The sequence below is a fragment of the Fukomys damarensis genome, unplaced genomic scaffold (genome assembly GCF_012274545.1).
Source record: "Fukomys damarensis isolate Sample0158 unplaced genomic scaffold, DMR_v1.0_HiC HiC_scaffold_9, whole genome shotgun sequence".
NCBI classification, from domain to species: Eukaryota; Metazoa; Chordata; class Mammalia; order Rodentia; family Bathyergidae; genus Fukomys; species Fukomys damarensis.
In genome coordinates, this window is record NW_022900921.1 from 21,145,806 (window position 1) to 21,159,439 (window position 13,634).

At 40.5% G+C, this 13,634-nt stretch overlaps 1 long non-coding RNA gene across 1 annotated transcript; it reads right to left on the reverse strand.

Annotated features, from left to right (window-relative positions):
* Positions 1-1,830: 1,830 nt before the first annotated feature.
* On the reverse strand, positions 1,831-3,341 carry LOC104860886. Its single transcript, XR_779839.3, has 3 exons — positions 3,073-3,341; positions 2,376-2,525; positions 1,831-2,065 (listed from the first exon to the last, which is right to left on the reverse strand). It is a non-coding gene; the product is annotated as an uncharacterized LOC104860886 (long non-coding RNA).
* Positions 3,342-13,634: the final 10,293 nt, after the last annotated feature.

A 13,634-nucleotide genomic window follows, 5' to 3' on the forward strand; every position in this document is an offset into this window, starting at 1 on the left:
CTCGGGACGGCCGGGTGAGCTGGCCGGCGCTCGCTCTCTCCATTCACTGTGCTGGGCAGACACCCGACACGCGGGGCCCACCCCTCCCGGCCCCCAAAAACGCCAGCTCCGCCTCCCATTGGCTGCGCCAAGCGTCATGTAGACTAAGTTGGGAACTTTGCTGGAGCGACCGAGAGCCAGGAGGGAGGAGGCAGCAGAGGAACTAGAGGGACGGAACCAGGGAAGGAAAGGGGTCCCCAGCAGGGCCCGGGAAGGAGATTGAAACTCGCTGTGTTCTAGGAGCCAAGCTTACAGAGCTTGTGACACTTTTTTTTTTTTTTAACACTAGATTGGACATTCCCAACAGGGTCCCAGAAGAGTGTCTGAACAACCCTTATTAAAAACCCAAACTTCGGAGAAGTAAAGTGACTTCCAGAACTCACACAGCTACTAAACTCCAGCATTCCGATCCACGGAGGCTGCGCCTCTGCCCTGTCTAGTAGACGTGGCAGTGACCCACAACTGCTCCCGAGAACTTATTGCCACCACTGCACTCCACAGTCACACGTCACTAAAAATCGTGCGTGTTGTTGACGAGGTCACTGCTGGCCTGCTTTGCCCAGACCAGTGCCCAGGGTGCTGGGGAGAGTAGTGACAGCCAGGACCTGGCCATGCATAGGCAACACCGTGTCAGAGTCCTTAAATATCTGCTTCCTGCTTGGTGAGTCTTGTCACCTCGGAGACAGCCTTTGGTTCTTCAAATCGAGGGACAACCCCTCTTTCTGGACCCACCTCCCCGAGTTGCCTGGAGCATCAAAGGAGCGAAAGTGTCCTGCCAGTCACTGTCAAGAGGCATCCATCCTTTCTCCCTCCCACTTCCCCGCGTTCTCCGGTACCGCCAGCTCTGAGTTGGCCGGGTCTGAGCTTTTCCAGATGCTGGTGGGGAGGGGTGCATCAGAGGCTCCATAAATACTCGTAGGAATGTGTTTGTTTGTTTGAAAGGCAAGGGCAGAAACTGGAGGAAGTATTACCCAGACTTTCTTGAGATCTGCTCACACCAGGAAAGTCTGAACGAGCCCTGCACACAGAGGCGTCCACACACTTTCATACACACTTTCGCACACACGTGTGGACACAATCACATATACACATGTGCACACACACACAACTATGCTCCTGAGAACACCTTCCTTTTCCTTTTCTGTGAATGCTATTCTGAATCCTTCGTCCTCATTTTCCTTCAAGAAACTTTCAACTATTTGACTAGGTCCTGTAACTATACAGTAGAAGTGCAGATTTTATTTTATTGTACTTAGCAGATTTTCAGAGTCATAGCTTCAGGCCCCACATATACATACACACATGCACGCACATTCTCACACCCCAGCCCCTGAAACCTTCTTAAACACATTAGGCGCAGTTTATTGCTGTTATTTTTGGGAACAACTCTCTGCCCAGATGCTGTTGTCATCGCCCTCTGGTGGCCGAAGTGGGACTAGGCTCTGGTCCTCAGGGTGACTTCAGCACGTAAGAACTCTAAACATTCTTTTCCCTCTGTCCTCTGAAGCTTTTCTCCAAGCCTTGAACCAATTTCGTACCAGGACTGACTGATGCAGATGAGAGAACGGAGCAAGGGCCCAAGGGAACAAAAGCATCTCAGACTGTCGGGAGCAGAAAAGAGTGGAGTTTTCTTTGTTTTCCCAAATGAATGCAAGCTAGAGTATGTTTTGCAATCTCTCTCTCCCTCTCTCTGCTGGGCCTGGATCTGTGCTCTGAGCACAGTGAGGGACCATGTTTTTCATTTAAGCTGTAGGATCTCTTCATGAGACTGAGTAGACCTTTAAGTGACTTCATAAGCATTCAATGTGCTGTTTCCTAGGTGAAGCCCCTGCACACAGATCACAGAGTCCATCATCGTAAGGAAGGGGTGAATACAGTGGAGAGGAGTGTGCAGGGTACCTTGGCTAGGCAGAAGCCACCCGCCATTTGGGCAGCCTCAGAAGCCACCTAATCCAACGCTGCTACAAGTGCCTTCTGATGACTCCTGGTTCCACATATTTCAGAGTGGCGGGTGGTAAAAGTTTCCCTGGGAAAAGAACAAAGTGCAGGTCACTTTGCCCTATTTTGGAAATTTGTACCCTAAATGAACATATTTAAGGCCCTGAGACATCCTGCTATAAGAAACCCTGGTTAAGGTTTGTGGAATCCAGTTTCCCAGTGTATCTGACTCTTTTTTATGTTAACTAAAAATTCTCTTGGAACATACTTTGAGAAACTCAAATATGATTCAAACTTTATATTTTATTAACAAAATGCAACTTCAGAGCAAGGTGGGCATTTGCACAAAGTCACGCAGCAAATTGGTGAGAAACCCAGAGCCAGGGTCCAGAACTCACAGTGCTTGGAAATGAGGCTTGGTCCACTCCCTTGTCTGATTTGGGGGCATCTTCAGAACGTGTCAGCCTCCTCATGGAAGAATTAAGCCTCCCTGGAGAAGTCTGGTTAAGTCCTTAGGAGGTCACACTGCTGGGTAGGACTTTCTATGTCTGTGTGCCAAAGATAACTTTTTTACTCTGTGGCGTGATTTTCAGAGTTCCACAAAAGTCTCCTCAGCCAACGTTTAGATTTTCTCCTTTCCTTTTCCATAGGCTCTTCAAAAGCAAACTATCCTCTCTAAGAAAACCCACCTCAAACTTTCTACTCTGTCTCTTGTATGAAATGCTGCTGTTCGTCTGGGCATGGTAATTAGTTGAAGTTTTCTGGTAGCAAACAGTAGAAAATAATTGTAGCTTACTGAAGCAAAAAAAAAAAAAGTCTTTTGAAAAAGAACTTGAGTAACATACAGAGTCTACAGGGAAAAGGTGAAGAGAGGGACTTCAAAAAAGATTAGACCAAAGACAAGATCTAGGTGCCAGTTCCAAGATTTCCCAGGGAGGTCCAAGTGGTCAGCCTGGCTTGGTCACTTGACCACGCTCTTTTGACCAGGGAAGAAAAGAACTATGGGTGGAAGTTCCCTGGAAACTACATTCACTCAGGCAGGTGGGGCACTGTTTTCAAAGGAAAGTGGCAGGTGGGCTAGCCATGGGGTGTTACCTGAAAAGGTGGCTGGGGTGTTGAGAAGGCAAAACAGGAAAGCATCTCTTCTCTTTCAAGTAGCACAGCCATTCAGTCCCTGAGTCCTGCTCATTCATCCTGAGAATGTTCAGGTAAGTATTATCTGGGAGACACTGGTAATCGAGCAAATTAGTGTTATCTGTGAAACTGCCTTCCTGCCTATATGCTAACTCAGCCGTTCCTTAGACTGCTGGTCATAGACAGAGCAAGGCAAGCTCCTAATGGAAACTCTGCCCAGTTTACTCTGTTAACCCCCCTCCCTGCAATAACATAGCAGAGCAGTCCAACCTTCTGTCACTGGACACTTGGAGCTCTCTCTGGCCTTTCCCTGTCTGGCTAGCTTTAGGACCTTGTGACATTAGATAGTCCAGCCCACTGCCACTGGATAGAAGTACTTTCATGCAACTGTCCTGTCCAGCCTGTTAACCCTGAACTCTGTCATTTTCTGCCACTGTCTCAATAAAACCTATATGAAAAAAACCTTTATGTTTCTGTTAATATCTTAATAAACCTTAATTCTCAAAGGCTATCTCTATATTTTCTTCAATCTTTTTGCAACCTACTCCTCTACACCGAGGACCCCTGGGCTGTGGATGAAACAAATGACTGTTGCTTACCTTCCTCTCCATGTATACTTCTTCAACTTCATTTCTTAGTGTTTTTTTTTTCTCTACCACTGCACCCTTTGTGTTAATAATTTAGGGATCTTGTAAAAATACATATCTGGTCATACTTGAACTTTAGATATTTTGGCCTCTACCAGTTCATTTCCCAGCAGTCTTTCACCTCACTCAATAGGTCTTCCAGGAAATCTTTTTTCTACCCACCTATCTTAGGATTCTCCCCTTGGTCCGGTTTATCTGTCAGTTCCTCTAGGAATCCTTGCTAGTCCAGACTATTAGATTCTTGAGGACAGTGACCCTCTATGACCTGTTTCTTACAACATTTTATTATAAAAAAATTTCAAATGTAAAGAGAAGCCAACCCCATTTTTTGCATGCTTGATGCCTATACGTGCAAAGAACCCTTTGATGACTGATGAGTGAACAAATGTGTGAAGGATCTTCCCAATCAGCTAGCTTATTTAACATTCTCCTGTCACAGGCTTACTTACTGTGATCAGTGTTATTTAATCTTTTCTGGAAGGGGAAGGTTAAATTCTTCCAGAATGTTTTTTCAAACTATATACATACTCCCAACTCTCCACTCTGATATACTTACATCAAGCTAATCATTTGTGCTGGTCATTCTCTGATGAATTCTCTAGATCCACTCTCTGCCCACTGTCAGGGCACTTCTGTTCCCCGGAAAGCTGACCCCTACAGACCACATCATCTGCATCCCCTTGGGTCTGACCAGATCAGGAGGGTGCTCAGGGACCTAGAGTAGAGGTCTGGGCTGCCTGCATGTGGTCTGCAGTTTGGCAGTGGCTGCCTTCCCAGTTGGATGTCATAGTTCATAGGGTGGGGGCATAGTTTTCAGTTATAAAACTTCAAGCAGTTCCCATCCCTGTGATTTCTTTAACCGTGCCTCTCCTTGCTCTTTGTCATAGCCCATGCCTAGATGTCACCCCAAAGCCTGATGCAGTCCTAGGTAGGGCTTTTTCAGAGGTGGCTGGATCTGCAGTGTGTTTTGTTTCATGGTGCACTGCTAGGATTAAGGGTGCTATGATTAGGGATGTGTGGTTGCTAAGTTAGTCCACTGATTAGTCTGGCACCTGCCCAAGCCAGGTAGCTTAGATAGAACATAAAAGAGACAGAAAGAAGCTGCTATTGTTGCTTGCTGGCTGCTACTTCATTGCTGCCTATGTTCTGCCTGCCTTGCTTTGCCATGGACTATTTCCTCTTACATGATTCCCCTCTGCCATGCCACCCTGCCTTGGAGTCCAACTATGCACGGAAACCTCTACACACTGTGAGCCCAAATAAACCTTTTCTCCTTTAACTTTGGGTGTTGGGTATTTTTGTCTCAGCACAAGAAAAGTAACAAAGAATTTGGTATCAGAGAAGTGGGGTCATTGTTGTGATTGCTCCTGACCATGTGGTTCAGAAGTCTTTGGAACTGCCTTGTGGGAAGCGTTTAGAAAGGTTCAGAGATGCTGGCTGAAAAAGAAGTCCTGGAAATGAGTTGAACCCATTTCCTTAAAGTCAGCCTAAGTAGCAGCCAGCCTATGTAGCAATGAAACAAGTCTGTCCCAGAAGGCAAAGACAATACAATTGGGAAGATAAAAGTTACATGAAAGAAGACACAAGACTGGCATGATATGTAATTAAATGCTAATTGACATAGGTCAGATACGTAAATGTTACAGAAATTCAGAAGAGAAATCACTTCCAGCTGGATTGAAAAGGCTAAGAAATGAATTCTGGATTTTTAAGGATGCAGAGATTTGATGGGATAAATGAGAGGGAAAAGGATCTTGGCCTTGAGGGAAACAAAGGCAAAAATGTAGAAACAGAACCACATACGGAGTAGCAAAAGAGCTTTGGGAAAATGGATAGAAGAGAAGTTTGGGGCACATTTCTGTTAGCCTAAGAGCTAGTATGAGATCAAGAATTTTGACCTCTGATTTGTCATTGGTTGTGGTTTGGTCATCTTATTTTAGAAACTGCAGGCTCTGTGCAGGAGTGCTGGCTCTGACCTTGAGGAGTCATATAGGTTAAAATACCCAGAAACAACCAGAAGTGTGCCCCCAAATCAACTTTGCCCCAGTGTGAGGGGCATCAGATGATCTGGGGAGCTCTTGTTTTCCTAAACTGGTCCATCAAGATGCACCTCAGATACATGTGGGATCAGACTCCAGGCCCTCAGAACCACACTGCCAACCTGAGAGGCCTGGCAGATAGATGAATGCCATCGCAGGCCTCTCCAAATCCTAAGATCTGTCTCATATCTGAGCAAAACAAGAACTGTCACTTTGGAAATGGCTCTCCAATTTGAAGAGTATTAATCACCTAATTAACCGGAACACCTGCTCATAAAACTTGTCCCACCCAGGGAACCAAATTAAACAAAGTATGAGGATGTGGCCCAGAGACTTGGGGGTGACTTCTGCATCCTTGGCTGGCCTCCACAGACACAGGGGCTCACTATACTCCCCCAGCCAAGTGCTGGGTTTGACAGAGGCTTCAGAACACCAGACTTGTTTGCAAGCAGCAATTAGGGCAAACTCAGAGAAACTCCACTTGCAACATAACTGGAAATGTGGATGGCCCTGAATATGGTGGGCAGGGCACTGCTATGAGTGTTTCCATGTGTAACTCTCTAGCGCTCACAACAACCACATGAAATCTCCTGTTGTGTGTGAGGCTGGGCTGAGGCTCACAGAAACAGTTTCTCCTTTGGGTATACAAACATCTGCATTTCACAGTCTCCCTTGCAGTTAGTTTGGGACCGTTGACCACTCTACCAGTTGAGTGGGTGCAGAAGTGGTGCATATCACTTGCATGCTTGGTCTTTTAAGTTCTAATGTATTCACCTAAGCTCTCTCTCTCTCTCTCTGTGCCTGTTGGCTGGAGAAAAAAATAATCCACTGAAGGATCCCATGGTGTCCTAAGAGAATGGTGGAGACAGAAAGAAAAGCACTGGAACCCCCAAGTCACTATGCAGAAGGCAGTAACAGTGGTCAAACAGTCTATGGAAGAGAAAACTGATTGTCCCACTGAGATCTGAGGGTTAATGTACTTGTCAATATTAATGGTGTATTATCTGAGGTGATATACCAGTGCAGTTTTGGCAATTCTATTTTCCCAAAATTACACAGGATTACTTTTAAGGAAAATTGCTACTTATGTGGTCTAATTTCAGAAACAATAGGAAATCCCCTCACCCTCAAATAATGCCTTCTTCTGTTAGTTAATCATTAAAATTCTTTTAAATATTATCCCCTTCTTATCTGCCCTTCCTTTACCTCTCATTCATTCAATGAATACTTACTAATTTTTAGGTGCAGGTAGTAGTATCATAAATGTTACAGTGAAGACAAAGTAAGAATCACTGCTATTTTCATAAAGTCTTACATGGGCTACATATATGAAACAATAGAGCACGAAAAGTAATATATAATCACAAGTTATGAAATATTGAGAGGGTGTACTGGTCAGCTTTCACTACTGTAAAGAATACCTATGATAATCAGCTTATAGAAGACAGAAAAGGTTTATTTTACTTATGGATTTGGCTGTTTAAACCCATGATTAGTCAACCCTACTGCTCTGGATCTGTGGTATGGTGGATCATGGTGAGGGGAACAAGTGATGGAGAAAAGTTGTTTACTTCCTAGTGACCAGGCAACATGGACAGAAAGATACCGAGGTCTCATGATCCCACTCACGGTTACGTCTCTAATAACCTAAAACTTCCGATGAGGCCACACTCTTCCAAAGTTTTACTACCTTCCATAGCACCAGGAAGAGGACCAAGATTTTAAAATATATGGGCCACTGGGCTGTGGACATAGCTCAGGGGTAGAGCACTTACCTCGCATGTGCAAGACCCCAGGTTCAATCCCCAGCACATCTGGAAAAAAAAATCCATGGATATGTGGTGGACATTCCAGATCCAAACCATTTCCAAAGAAAATTGATAGGGTGATATGATAAAGGAAGTGAAACAGCACAGTTCTTTAAAAAAGTGTCAGGGAAGGAGATTCAAAGAACAAGAAGAATCTAGCTATGATGTAATAAAGAGATAGAGTAGCGTATTTCACAATTCCAAGGGACAAAATGGTGTATGCAAGGGCCTTAAGATAGCCCATGGATAGTTGGATGAAGACAAGGAAGGGCACTGTGGCTAGATCCTAGGAAGTAAAGGAGACCTGTCTGGGGAGGTCAAAATTATTTGTTCTTTCCTGCTTTATTGACCCTAATATCATGTGAAGCACTACATCAAGTGGCTTCCACCTTCCATTTGTGTGTATGAAGAAAAGACTGCATTATTGGATTAATCTGACCTGAAAAATAGTGTATTGTAGCCCCAGGGGTCTTTGTACTCAAGAGGCTGATAAAAGGCACTGTATTAAAGTTGGAGCACTGTATTAAAGCTGACCTGTGTAGGCAAATCATATTTTTTCTACAGCTTTTATGTTTGTTGATGTGGCCGGGGATTGGAGGTAGAGTTGATGAAGACCACTAGGGTAGGAAGATAAAGTCCTAGCTGGAACTACCACCTCACTGAAGGTGTGCATATTTCTGTAAAATATTTTGTTATACAAATTTCTGTTTTCCCAAGGTTGTTAATGGTACCATCATCTACTGAAAGGCAAAGGTTAAAATCCTTAGCGTCATTCTTAATACTCCATTTGACAGGTATCTGGAAAAAAGCAGGAGTAGCAATTCTATTTCCAGAGAAAGTGGATTTCAAGCCAAGATTGATCAGAAGAGAAAAAGAAGGTTACTACATACTTGTTTAGGGAACAATCAAAGATGAAGAGATAACAAAAAATGTGTATGCACCAAATACATGGACACCAAGTACATAAAAAAAAAAAAAACACTATTGGGTATAAAAAAAATCAGATAAGCAATAATACGGTTGTATTAAGGGACCTCAATACCCCACTGTCACAAATAGATCAACTAGACAAAAAAATCTACAAAGAAATATCAGAGTTGAACCAAACCTTTGAACAAATGGATTTAGTAGATGCCAACAAAATGTTCACCCAACAACATGATACACATTCTTCTCAGCAGCATGTGGGACTTTATCCAAAATAGACCACATACTAGCTCATAGAACATGCTTAAGCAGATGCAAAAGAACTGAAATTATCCTATGCATATTATCAGAACATAGTGCAATGAAACTGGAAATCAATGGCAAAAATTACAGTAACACATTGAAATTAAATCATGCCATCCCCTGAATAACCAGTAGATCACCAACAAAATTAAAGAAGACTAGACAGTTTCTGTAATTAAACATAATAACACCACTACAACATATTGAAACATATGGGATGTAATGAAAGCAGTTCTATGAGGGAAATTTATAACTTTAAAAATATATAACCTAATGTTCAAAAATATAACCTAATGTTGAACCTCAAGTTTCTAGAAAAAGAAGATCAAGTTAAACCCAAAGCATGGATGAGGGAAGAAATTATAAAGATCAGAGCAGAAACTAATACAATTGAGACTAAGAAAATAATACAAAGAATCAATGAACAGAAGAGTTGGTTCTTTGAAAGATTTAATAAAGTAGACAAATCCTTAGCAAACCTTATCAATAAAAGGAAACAAAAGACCCAAAATTCATAGAATTAAGGAAGAAAAGGGAACAATCACAATGGATCTTTAGAAATCCAGAAGATCATCAATACCTACTTTGAGAACCTGTACTCTAATAAGATGGAAAACTCAGAAGAAATGGACAGATGGCTAGATACATATGAACTACCAAAGCTGAATCAAGAAGACATAGAAATTGTACATAACCCAGTATCAGTCAAATAAATTGAAAGTAATAAAAAACTTACCAACAAAGAAAAACCCAGGTCCTGACAGATTCACTGCTGAATTCTACAAGAAATTTAGAGAAGGTGTAATGCCACTACTCCTCAAACTCTTTAATGGAATTGAAAGGGAAGCAGTTCCCCAAAATGGAAGCAAGTACTACCCTGATACCAAAGCCAGAGAAGGATCTAACCAAAAAAGAGGGCTATAGGTCAATCCTTAATGAACACTGATGCAAAAATCCTCAGTAAGATACTGTAAAACAACACAGCAAATCATCAAAAAGATTGTACACCATCTTCAAGTAGGACTCATCCAAAGGATGCAAGGATGGTTCAACATACTCAAATCAGTAAATGTAATGCATCACATTAACAGAACCAATGACAAAAACCACATGATCATTTCAATAGATGCAGAAAAGCATTTGACAAATTTCAGCACCGACTCATGATAAAAACCCTACAAAAATTGGAATAGAAGGTCTTTATCTCAATCTAATAAAAGCTTTCCATGACAAACTAACAGCCAGCATCATACTAAATGCTAAAAAAACTGAAAGCTTTCACTCTAAAATCAGGAATAAGACAAGAATGTCCACTGTCACCACTGCTGTTCAATATAATTCTGGAAATATTAGCCAGAGCAATCAGGCAAGAGAAAAAAAAAAGGAATATGGGTAGGGAAAGAAGAAGTTAAATTATCATTATTTGCTGTTGACATGATACTGTGTGTAGGAGACTCCCAAAATTCCACCAAAACACTCCTAGAATTAATAGCCAAATTTAGCAGTGTAGCAGGATACAAAGTCAACAGTCACAAATCAATAGCATTCTTATACATGAGTAGAAAACTCACTGAGAGAGAAACAATACCTTTTACAATAATATCAAGAAAAATGAAATACTTAGGAATCAATCTAACAAAGGAAATGAAAAACAAATATATTGAAAATTACAGTACACTGAAAAAGGAAATCGAAGAGGATAACAGAAAATGGAAAGCTATCCCCTGGTCTTGGATATGCAGAACCAATACAGTGAAAATGGCCATACTTCCAAAACTGTTACACAAATTTAATTTAATCTTATTCAAAATATCAGTAGTATTCTTTATAGAACTAGGAAAAGCAATCCTAAAATTCATTTGGAACCAGAAGAGACCTAGAAGAGCAAAAGCAATTATGGACAACAAAGGCAAGGCAGGGAACTTCACAATCCCTAACTTGAAGTTACACTACAAATCTACCATAAAAACAGCATGGTACTGGGAGAAAAACCAAAACCAAACAAAACAAAACACCTAAGGATCAATGGAACAGAGTAGAAGATGCAAAAACAACTCCAAACATACTCAGCTACCTTTGACAAGGGGGCCAAAGGGAAGAAAGATAATTTCCTTAATAAATGGCGCTGGGATAATTGGATTTGCACATGCTGAGAATTGAACCTAGACCCATATCTCTCACTATGCACAAAACTAAAATTGAAATGGAACAAAGATCTAAATATTAAAATAGAAACAATCTGCTGGAAAATAGAGTAGATAAAACTCTTGAAGGTGGCAGCAAAGATTTTATGAACAAAACTCTGATCACAAAGGAAATTTTACAAAGAATCAACAACTGGGATCACATCAAATTAAAAAACTTTTGCACAGAGAAAACAAAACAAAAAGCCACCAATATTGTGAAGAGATAACCCACAGAATGGGAAAAGAATTTTACCAGCTACTTCTCAGACAAAGGGCTAACATCTAGAATATATAAAGAAATTTAAATAAAAACAAAAACACAGCCCTCCCAAATTTAAGGATCAACTCCCCAAATCAACATCTGAAATGAATAGACATTTCTTAGATGAAGAAGTACAAATAGCAAATAAATATGTGTGTCTTAGTTATTTTTCTCATCACTGTGATGAAATACCTGATACCCAAAGTTAAAGGGGAAAAGGTTTATTTAGCTCACAGTTTGTAGAGGTTTCAGTCCATAATAGGCTGGCTTCTAGGCTGAGTGGCACATAGCAGAGGGGCATTGAAGAGGAGAAACAATCCTTGGTGCCCACAGGGTAGCAAAGGCAACAAGAGACTTTAATAGTATCTTTCTGTCCCTTTAATCTTATGCAGAGTACTTAGAGCGGGTAGCACTCACACCCTTAATCCTAGTGCCCTTGAACCTAGCATTGCACCATGAATCAATTCCTGTTTCACACAGTTTTGATCCAGCCACCTCTGATAAAGCCCCACCTCATTCTCATGAGGCTTTGGGGGGACATCTAAACACAAGCCATAACAATATGCAAAAATGCTCAAATCTCTGGTCATTAGAGTGATGCCAATTAAAACAACACTGAAGTTCCATCTCACTTTTGTAAGAATGGCTATTGTCAAGAAACCAACCAAAAGCAAATCCTGGTGAGGCTATGGGAAAAAGAAACCCTTCTCCATTGCTGGTAGGAGTGTAAACTGGCACAACCATTATGAAAATCCGTATGAAGATTCCTCAGAAAGTGAAAAGTAGGAGTTCCATTTGACCCAGATGTTCCCCTCTTAGCTATCTTTCCAAAAGAGTTAAAAGCATCACACCACAGTGATATCCATGTTTATAGCCGCAAAATTCGTAAGAGCTAAATCTTGGAAACATCCCATTTGCTCATCAATAGATGAATGGATAAAGAAGATATAGTATTTATATACAATGGAGTACTACTCTATCATACAGAAGGAAAAACTTGAGTCATTTGTAGGAATATAGAGACCGTAATTTTAATTGAAATAAATGGTATATATAAGTTTAAATATCAAACTGTTTATTTTGTGCAAGAAACTCAAAGGGTAAATAAGGAGCATAAGGGAGGATAGATATGGGGAAATAGGAAGAACACGTTCAAATGGGAAGAAGATCAAGGGAGGGGCTGGAGATGAGAAGGAAGGGAACACAGGAAAAAAGGGAATGGAAGGAAAAAGAGAAACAAAACTTTGCAGGGAGGGGAGGAGGATGGGGAAAAGAAGAAGAATCAAGATATATTATGTATAGGTGCAAATTCCCTGTGATGAATGTGATCACTACGTATGACAAATACATGTAAAGAGAAAATAAAGTTAAAAGTAAAATAGCTAATACAGGTGCATATACGTATATATCACCCCAAATAAAAGACCCAATAAAAAAGTGGGCAACCATAGTTTCTCTTTTATGAGAAACATTTTACATAAGTAAAGAGCAAAATAGAAGGCAGATAAACTGGAAATAGAGAGAAGTTCAAATACTTCCCCAGAACACAAATTCAGTTTTAAAAATATTTCAGTATATATGCTAGTTGGTTTCATTTATACTACTGGCTTATCTCAGTTCATTGAAAAGGAAGTTTTATGTTATCTGTTCCTTTTTAGTAAGACTCCTTTTGATTCATATCTAGTATTCTGAGTAACTAGTTTGAAGATAACAATACTCCATTTAAAAACTATTGTTATTATTATTGGATCTTGAAATTTTGTGTTAATTTTTTATAAAATAATAACATTATACCTTAAGCTTCCACTTGAGAAGTCAGATAAAGAAAAGCATGTTAAACCCAAAATAAACAAAGGCAGGAATTAATAAACAGCAGAAATTACTGAAATTTAAACAAATGCAATGAAAAAAGGAATGAAATAAAAATTAGTTCTTTGAACTGCTAATTAAAATTATAAGAACATGTGACAGAATAGTCAAAAAAAGGAAAAAAATGTCAATATCAGGAATGCATTAGGGAATGTTGCTATAGGTTCAACATAGAAAGAACAATAAAATAATATTATGAAAAGCTTTATGTCAAATATTTGATGACTTAGATGGAATGGAAAACGTCTTTGGAAGACATAAACTACAAAAACTTGACTCCAGAAAAGGTAAATACCCTAGCTAGTCCTGCAGCCACTGTAGACACTGAATTTATAGTATAACATCTCCTATGAAGAGAATGAAGGCCTTAATGACTTCACTAGAAAACAGGACTCATTTTACACAACTCTTCCAGAAATAAAAAGAAGAGAACACTTTCTAACTCTTTTACCTTGATACCAAAGCCAGACAAGGACATGATT